Genomic DNA, 10,229 nt, shown 5'->3' with positions numbered 1-10,229 from the left:
CAACTTCGTCCCAATAAAGCGGAGATCTACACTTCCTTCCATACAAGGCTTCGTATGAAGCCATGTTGATAGTCGACTGAAAACTATTATTGTAAGCAAATTCAATCAGGGGCAAAACTTGCTCCCATTGGCTTCCTCTATCAAGCACTACAGTTCGGATCATGTCTTCCAAAACCTGAATAGTCCTCTCGGACTGTCCATCTGTTTGCGGATGAAACGCTGTACTAAAATTCAATTTAGTACCCAACTCTTTCTGCATGCTCATCCAAAATCGTGAAGTAAACTTCGAGTCTCGATCAGATGTGATCGTCATCGGTACTCCATGCAATCGCACTATCTCTCGGATATAAATCTGAGCTAACTTGTCAGATCCATAAGTAATCTGAATCGGTATAAAATGTGCACTCTTCGTCAATCGATCGATGATTACCCAAATAGCGGTATTTCCTCTTTTTTACTTTGGCAAACCCGTCACAAAGTCCATGGCTATATCACTCCATTTCCACTCTGGAATTTCCAATGGCTGTAACTTGCCATAGGGTCGTTGGTGTAACGCTTTCACTTGCTGAGATGCTAAACATCTTTAAACGAAAGACGCTATCTCACGTTTCATTCCTTTCCACCAAAACTTTGTTTTCAAGTCTTGGTACATCTTCGTACTTCCTGGGTGTGCAGTATAAGGGGTGTCATGAGCTTCACTCATGATTTTATTCTTCAGTTCTTCTTTATCAGGCACACACAGTCTCCCTTCAAACAAAATGGCATTATCTGCCGCCTCTTGATAATTCTCCACTTTTTCGGTTTAAATATTCATTCGCAACCTTTCCATCTTCTCATCCTCTCTCTGAGCTGTGACTATTCTCGATCGTAAGTCAGGTGTAATGCTCAATGCAGAAATTACTATTTTTGTCGTTTGTGGTGGTATTACTACCTCCAAATTCATCCTCTTGAATTTCTTGATCAGGTTCTCTTCTCGAGTAAGGAGAAATCCCAACTCTCCTTGATTCTTTCTGCTTAACGCGTCAGCTACTACGTTAGCCTTTCCGGGATGATAATTTATCCCGCAATCGTAATCCTTCACCAACTCTAGCCATCTTCTTTGTCGCATGTTCAGATCTTTTTGCTCAAAGAAATATTTGAGACTTTTATGATCGGTGTATATCTCACACCATGCTCCATAGAGATGGTGTCTCCAGATCTTCAAAGCATGCACTACGGCTGCTAATTCTAAATCATGCGTTGGATAATTCATCTCATGCGGTCTCAGTTGTCGCGAAGCATACGCTATAACCTTTCCCTCTTGCATCAGCACACAACCTAGACCATGCTTTGATGCATCAGTGTACACTGCATACTCTTTATCCGCTTTCGGAACAGCTAACACTGGGGCAATAGTGAGCCTCTTTTTCAGCTCTTGAAAACTTCGCTCACATTCATCCGTCCAAACGAACTTGACTTATTTCTTTAGCAGGTGCGTCAATGGCTTAGCGATTTTCGAAAAGCCCTCAATAAAACGTCGATAATACCCTGCTAATCCCAGAAAACTGCGAATCTCGTGCGGTGTGGTTGGCGATCTCCACTCCTGTACCGCTTGAACTTTCGCTGGGTCTACCTCAATTCCTCTCGCGGAAATGATATGGCCAAGAAAATTGATTTCTTTAAGCCAAAACACGCATTTGCTAAACTTCGCATACAGCTTTTCAGCTCGCAATCTCTCCAACACGATCCTCAAATGCTCTTTGTGTTCTCGTTTACTCTTCGAGTAAATCAGGATATCGTCTATGAAGACTAACACGAACTGGGTCGAATGAAGCCCATATCTAGAAGTTCTTGGAGTTGTAGCTTCAACTCTTGCAACTCAGCAGGGGCCATTCTGTACGGCGCTTTCGACGTCGGTGCTGCGCCGGGCTCTAAATCGATCGTAAACTCAAGCTGTCGATCTGGGGGTAATTTCGGTAAAGTCTCAGGAAAAACATCTTTATACTCTCGCACGATGGGTACGTCATCAACGTTTGCCTTGGATTCCTCCCTCTGGTTCAGATATACAACGTACGCGGTTGTATCCTTTCTCCGCAAGAGTTTCCTTGCTTGCAGTGCCGAGATGATCGGCGTCTTCTTCCATTTTCCCTCAATACCAATAAAGGAAGTAGGTTCTTGGCCAGGTGGCTGAAAAGATATCTGTCTCTCCTTGCATTGTATCTTCGCACGATTCTCCTCTGACCAATCCATTCCCAAAGTTATATCCAAGTGCCATATAGGCATCAATCTCAGGTTTCTAGCCTCGAGCTCAATCGATTCTAACATAAATTCTAAGTTAGGGCACACGTGCGAAACCGTAGTAGTTCTGCCTATGGGTGTGGTTACTCTTAGAGATTGTAGAGCAGGCTCTACATTCAATTCTAAGGTATCGACACAAGTATGCGAGATAAAAGAATGCGAAGCTCCAGTGTCAAGTTTCCTTGATTCTTCTCTGGTGCTTTCTGCTCAAGTGCGAACATTCTCTGGTGATGCGGTTGACTAGCCTGCGGGGCTGGTGGTTGCCTTCTTGACTGACGTGGTCGATAGGCTGGCTGTTGTCGCTGTGGTAGAGGTAGCGGTAAGATTCCCTCCATTGCTTTGAGTTGCGGCCGAAATTGACTCGGTCGTCCTCCGTTTCCACTTTATTGGCGATTCGGACACTGGTTCTAGTAGTGTTCGACCTTTCCGCAGGTGTAACAGGTATTCTGTCCCATTTTACACTCTCCCAAATGTAGTTTATTGCACTTCGGGCAAGGCGGTAACCCTCGCGGTCCTTGAAAAACTGCTGCTGGGGCAGCTGGGCCAACATAAGGCCGTTTATCTCTGTTCTGATATTGCGGTGGCGCATTCTGACTCTGCCACGGCTTCTTGGGACCTTGACTTCGATTGTCCCATTTTCTCTTGCCCTTTTGGCCTTGTCCAGTAAAAGGATAATTTCCGGATTGAAAATTCGGGTTTGATTGTGGCATCGTGCCTTGACTCGGTCTCTCTGCCTGCATTGCCAGTTCCATGTCTAACACTCGGTTTAAAGCCTCAGCGTAGGTTAGCGCACTCTGACTCGCTAAAACGACTCGTATCTCTTGCTTTAATCCGGAGCAAAATAGTTCCGACATCTTTTCATCTGTATCTACTCGATATGGAGCATATCGAGCCAAATCGCAAAACTGTCGGTCATACTCAGCTACCGTCTTATTCCCTTGCTTCAAATTTACAAACTCCATCTCTTTCCTCTTTCTATAGCTTCGGGGTATGTATTTCTCGCAAAGAGCTTCTTTGAACTGCTCCCAAGTAAGAGCTGCTATCAGCTCCACATTCATCGTTTTCTGTTTCGCTTCCCACCAGAAATCTGCGGATCCCTTAAGTTGATACGACATACACATTAGACGCTCAGCGTCGTTACATCAAAGGAATCTGAAAATTCTTTCCATATTCCGAATCCACTCCTTAGTTTCAGCGGGATCTCCTGATACATTGAATGTTGGTGGATTTTGTCGCAGAAAAAGTTCCTCTATCCTCCTCTCTTGATGTGGGGGAGGTGGTTGTGTGGGATCTCTCTGCTCTTCTTCTTCATCTTCTTCTCGATCTATGTTCCTTCTGTTCCCTCTTCTTCTCGGAGGCATACTATACAGGATAAAAAAGAAACATATAACTATCAGCCTCGAAACTAGCCGTTCGTCATTTCCGAATACAAATTCTCTTTTTCTCATCTCACTTTTATGGCATCATTTGGGAGTACTTTTGGAAATAGAACTCACGGCCACCGCCGTCTCATGGCGGCCGCCGTCCTGACACCGGCCGCTGCCCCACGGCGCGCGCCGTGCATCTTTTGGATGAATCGATGAAGGGAGTACACGGCTGCGCCGTATCACAGAGGCCGCTGTCCACGGCGCCGCCGGCTGCCGTCCCACGGCAGCCGCTGTCCCTGAGCATTTTCGGCAATTACGTTTTTCCATTTAAAAGCTGAATTTTAGGATTTTTTGAGCCACTCTCGACCCATCCAGCCTCCCAGCTCCATTTTTACTGTATTTTCTTAGAGTTTTGGTAGGGAGAAACACATTAGAAACTCTCGGATTACGCTAGAACGTCGTTTCCTTGAATCAATTGTAAGTTCTATCTATTGATTTATCGAATTCTACAAGCTTTCTTGGTTGCTCTTTTCCTAGATAATTGAATACGTTTTGATAATGATATTTAGCATTGATTTATGCTTTGTTAATCTTATTGCCTAGTTAGTATAGTTAGATTGTTGGTTGATTTGTTAGAGTAATACTCCGTTGAATTTGTGTCGCTTTTCATTTACATGTTCCTTAGGAAAAATCATGATTAGTGTTTGCCATAGATTTGAATGCTTGTTTGTTTTCCTTGCCTAGATAATTGTTGCTTTATGATTTTGGATTTAATTATTGGTTTTTAGATTGTTAGATTAGAACCCTAGTTCTTTATGTTGTCTTATTGCTTTCTTTACCTACTTCCTATCTTTCGCCTAGATAAATTTGTATGCTTTATTTTAATTACGAATTAGTTAACCGGAGAGAGACTGTCAGACCCAACCTTCTGATTAGAGTGTTTATGTTATTTCCCGTTTTCTGTGCGTAGCATGATCAGAGCCCTGTTTAGCCTTCCTTGAGAGACGACTTGGGTTAGCTTATTACACTAGGACGACCTCGTACGATTGCGAGTCAATCCCTTAGGTGTTTTGGGTTGAGTCACTTCACATATCTGTCTCCAGTAGATATTGATTTATGTTTAATTGTTCTTAATTTTGGGGGTTTGATGGTGCTAATTTGAGTTAAATATTCTGGAAGTTGGTGCGTTTATGGGTTTGTTTGATGCTTTGTAGGAGATGTTGATATAATAGGATGAAGAGTGCTATGTTGGAGATTTTGGATCAGAATCATACATTTTAGAGCTCTCGGCGCATACTCTGGACTGAACTTGACAGAGCTGACGAATCTGGACAGAGCTGGCATTCATCTGTGCAGAGTTAAAGTTGACAGAGTTGAAGTCCATTCGTCAGAGTGGATTTCCCATGCCAGAGCCAGAGCTAACAAACGTAAGCCACAGCTGAATTTCAGAGTCGACAGAGCTGAGTTCCAAAACTGACCAAAACTCCAGAGCTGACCATCTCCAGAGCTACTTACGCCAACACTGTTCCAGAGCTGTCAATCTCCTTATCCAGAGCTGAATACACTTTCCAGAGCCGACTTCTAGCTCTGCCATCACTCGCCAGAGCTGCCATGACTTGCCAGAGATGCCAAGACTTGCCGAGAAAGTTATCCAGTGCAATTCCCTGTGCGCGCACGCTGCCTTGATGCTTATCTTTTAAGCCCAGTTTTGGTGGGCCGTTTTTTAGGGTTTTTAGGGTTCATCGGTAGTCTATAAAAAAGGCTCAATTGTTCTATGTTAGAACAATTTCTTTTTGCCTTTGGGAATTATTGAGCTTCCATTTAGGCAACCAAAACACTTAGGGTTTTTTGAATTTTCATTGTTCTTTATGTTTTCGAGATTTTTGTTCTAGTTAGATTTCAATTCCGTTTTGCTTTACTTTTCCGTTTCGAGTTGTAATCAAGTGACAGTGATTTCATCCTTGCGACGTTTTATGGTATTTCGTATTTACTTTAATTTCTTTGCCTCGTTATGAATTATGTTTACGCTTTCAATTCGCGATTTCTTTTATGTCAATTAGATTATAACCTTTTATTTACAAGTATTTAAATTTTTAGCATAATAGCGTTTACGTTCTTAATAACTTTTACTTGGTCATTTACTTCTGCCTAGGTTTAATAGTTTCTTTATGCATGCGTTTTTATGCTTTGTTCTTTTTCGCCTAGTTAGTTTTAAGTTTAAGTTTTAATTACACGCATTAGTTTAATTCTTTTCCGTCTAGTTAATTCTTAAGTTTAAGTTTCAAGTTAAGTTTTAAATCCAAGCTTTAGTTTAATTTACAGTTTTCAATCCGAACTTTACCGCTTTCTTGAGAGTTGACTTTGGGTCAACTTACCATTGCTAGAGTGTCCTTGTCCTATTGCAAGTCAATCTAGAGGTGTTTTAGGTTGAGTCAATTTTGGCGCCGTTGCCGGGGAAGGTTTTAGGCGTTTTGATTGTGTCACCTTACTTTCTGTTTTTACTTGCTTTCATTATTTGCTTTTTCTTATTTTTTTTGTTACTTTTACTCTTTCCCTCTGGTGCGTTTAATCCGTGTGTTAAGTGTTGTGTATGCAGGGACGCCGTAGTCTGAAAGAAAACTGGTGTCTCCCTTGGACAGCACGAACACGGTTATTTTCAGAAAGAACAGCAGCAAAGAAGTTGTTGCGGACAGAGCAGACGATTCTGAGTCTAGCTCTGAAGGAAAGGCGCGCGATAGAGCAGGAGATTTCTGCTCTGGTTCTGGCTCTGACTCTGACTCTGACCGTTCAGAGCAGACCTTAGAAAGGAAGAAAAAAGCAGACTTTGACCCTAACCGTTCAGAGCAAACCTTAAAGGTGGAGAAAGAAGAGATGGCGCAGAATAATCCACAATACATGGGCGATTTTGCGCGGCCCATAATTGAAGCTACCAGTTCTCATATAATTATGCCTATTGCAGTCAGAAACTACATATTGAAGCCCAATGATGCCAATATTCGACCATTGTATTATGGGCTGACTGATGAGGATGCGCTCAAGTTTGTCCGAGATTTCTGTACCCAAGTGCAAACATTCCCGCTCCTCAACATCACAGAAGAGCAATTAAAGTTGAAGTGCTTCCAGTATGTATTAAGGGATAGAGCACGGAGTTGGCTGTTGTCTCTGCCGCCAAATTCGATCAATAATTGGGGTGAAGCTTGTGAGAAGTTTATGCTCAAATTTTATCCCAATCATAAGACGCAGGAAATTCGTGCTCAGATTATGACGTTCATACAAGGAGCAAATGAGCCTTTTCACGAGGTGTGGGACAGATTTCAGGAGTTTTTACGGCAGTATCCTCAACATCAACTTACACGGGTGATGTTGAGTTAGTTCTTTTATGATGGATTGGGGAAGACTTCTCAATTCATAGTAGATAGCACTGCCGGAGGAAACATAGCTAGAAAGACAAATGACCAGAGGGTAGAATGAAATAACTACTAGGTCGAACAAAATGACCTAGAGTAAGAACCCATCTGACTTTTTCAACCGAAAGTTGAAACACGTGGGTTTATAAACCCAAAGGACATCTACTGAGATTTGGATCATGTGGACTGGCCAGGTCCAACATAATCACTCCCCAGTCACACGGGAAATACTATCCCGAACTTGAAAGTTTTGGGTATTCGAAACCCTCAACATACTATACATAAGAAAACTTATGTTGGCAACAGCAAGCAAAAAAAAGCTTAATCTTTAGGTCCTATGTTCTAGACTCGTGTTCCGAATGTTCAATATTTTTCAACTCTTCTCTCATGTTGCGGTAGTGGTGGCGGAGTATTATCTCGCCTATCCTTCACATCACACTCTTGGTGACATCTTTGAGGCATTTTGTAATCACAAAAGAAAAAACTCAACTCAACCAACACTCTAAGCGTCCTCGAAACTCAAGTTCAATTCACTAACTCAACTCTAAGGAAACCCTCATGGTCACCTTAACATTCATCTATAAAGCAATAAGCACTCACGAATTGCTAACAAAAAGACCACTCTGGTCCACCAAATATATCCATCAGTAGAATGCCTCTTTTTAGAGGACTCACGTAAAGGGGACATATAAACCCTACAAAAACCATAGTATCTATCGTGATGTCCCTTCTAAGCCGACACCATTAATAGTACTATGTCTTGGTCTGGACCTCGTACGGTAATTGCTACCAGCTAACTCATCCAGTTGCTACTTTAGCATACTAGGAACATCCATCTATCTAACATCAGTAGGGTACTATATCACATGCTTATCTATCCTCATGTCAAAAGCTCAAGTACCAGTATCTCCTAAGTAAGTTATATACATCGCAATATAACTAAAACTAAACTACCACAAGGGTGTACTACCACACTCTCAAGATCATAGCCTACATCGGCTCTTCTTCTCATCCTCATCAACTCTAGCCTCCATCGGCTCCTTCTCATCATCCTTATCGTTTATCATTTTATCATCTTCGGTAACTGATACTCAAGGATCGACTCGATATCTACTACACTCTTCTGGAGCCCCTGGTAGAAAATAGGCATCCGGTCAGTAGATCCGTATAGAAAATCTGGGCATTTGTAACAAATCCTATTTCATGCGGGTCCAGTGCTCAAGACGACACGTCCCATCATATTGAGAGGCTTTCTCCCTTACTCAATCCTACCATTCGATTGGTAGTACGGGGACTAGGTCCACAATGCCATCCAGTCTAGTAACAACCATAAGGCTTTCATCCTGTCATAGTTTATGAATATGTGTTTGAAAATCTGCTAGTGTGTTTCTGTACCACATACCGTACGCCTTGTACTCGTATCAGATCTTCCCTGAGTTCGATCTCACAGCAGTCCACTTTCGTGCAGTGCCAACAGTCCTGGCCAACCTATAAGGAGAACTTAAAGGGGACTCTAGGAACTAACTCTACTCGATTCAAGTAACAGGAATAAACAAAACCTAACTTAAGCAAAACTCATACTAAGTAGTACTGTTCTCTAAAAACTCAAGCTCAAAACATCTAAATTCTCATCTCGTCCCATCTTTACTTAGTAGATAATCTCTCCAAACAATGATATTAGATCCCTTAATCTAAATCATCGTGACTCAGTAAGACAACTCAAACAATTCTCTCTCAAAGCCATCTCCAAAGACTATGGCTCATGATACTTTCTCAAGTACCATTCAAGTTGCATGCGCAAATAATTCGCGTCACAAAACATCTCAAACATATCGTACAATATCTCATTGCAGCATACTAATAACTCATCATTAATCACGTTATTATACTCAAACTCATAACTCATAATTATGCATCCTCAACATATAACATCATATGATGTAAACTATCTCATGATTCAGCATGTAACATCAACATCATACTCTTCAAAATTTAATGACAATTAAACCTTGAAATTCTTTCATACCTCGTTGAGCCTGATGTGATGGTGCGCTGAGCTCTCGGGTGTTAATAAGTATTAGCCTAGTGACTCATTCTAGACTAAACTCAAGACTTCTAATTCAGAGCTTTCCTTCGCTCTGATACCACTCTGTCGCAGCCCGCCTTAACTAAGGATAGTTAAGCCGAGTGATCTACGACTAGGGATGGGGTTAAAGAATAAGGGAAAGAAAGGGGCGTCATTTGGAATCGTAAAACTTACTCAACTTAAGAAAAACTCGTCATAATTTCTCATTAATACTTATTTAAACAGTCTATAAAAGACAACATAAAAACTTAATTAATATCATTAATTCAAGTTATACATCGTAAGGAACCATTCTCTTAAGACTCAAGGTACGCAATAACATAATATAACATCATAAATATTTTGCAGCGAAAAGTAGCTAGACATATGTATGAAGACATATTCTAGACAGGTTAACTCCATTTATTAACAACCCTGGAGACTCCGCTCATTGCAGCACCATCACCACATCGGCTCAACCTGCACATTTAGAAAGCATATGCAGGGCTGAGTACAAAAGCACTCAGTGAACACATGCCAAACATCTCATGCTTATAAAGCTATAAATATTGTCATTGCCATTCTCATGCAAAACATAAGGGATTTATCTAAAAGGCCTTATGTTCGCTAAACTCATTTTCATTTCTCAAAGTTGTGTGCGCAGACTTTTCTCATCAAGTAAGTATCGTATCTGTTAACTCATGTACTGAGGGGGAGGCCTCCCTCTGCAGCACTGTGATCGGCCAAACTGAAAGATGGCTCACGACCACCGTGTACACTAATTCTACCTCGCGTAGAACCGATATCATTATGCTCAGACAGATAGATAACATACTAAAATCTCAAATATTTTGGCAATGCAATAATTTCAAAATAGGTTTTCAGTTCAATCATACATCAATACATAAAATGCATAAACATCTTGATTTTAGCGTAGAAAAGCCCACCTTGTTGCGTCTCGTATTAACGGGGAATATCACTCTCTCCCCACGTCTTTACTTCCCAAAAGGACCTTCATCGCTATGAAGAATCGATGTGAAGAAGGGTCATTATAAAGGAAACTCATTTATTAACCTAAACTCAAATAAGGAATTAAAACTTATCAATTTTAAA

Source organism: Salvia miltiorrhiza, chromosome 7 (genome assembly GCF_028751815.1).
Source record: "Salvia miltiorrhiza cultivar Shanhuang (shh) chromosome 7, IMPLAD_Smil_shh, whole genome shotgun sequence".
Lineage (NCBI taxonomy): Eukaryota > Viridiplantae > Streptophyta > Magnoliopsida > Lamiales > Lamiaceae > Salvia > Salvia miltiorrhiza.
This window is presented reverse-complemented; position numbering follows the sequence as displayed.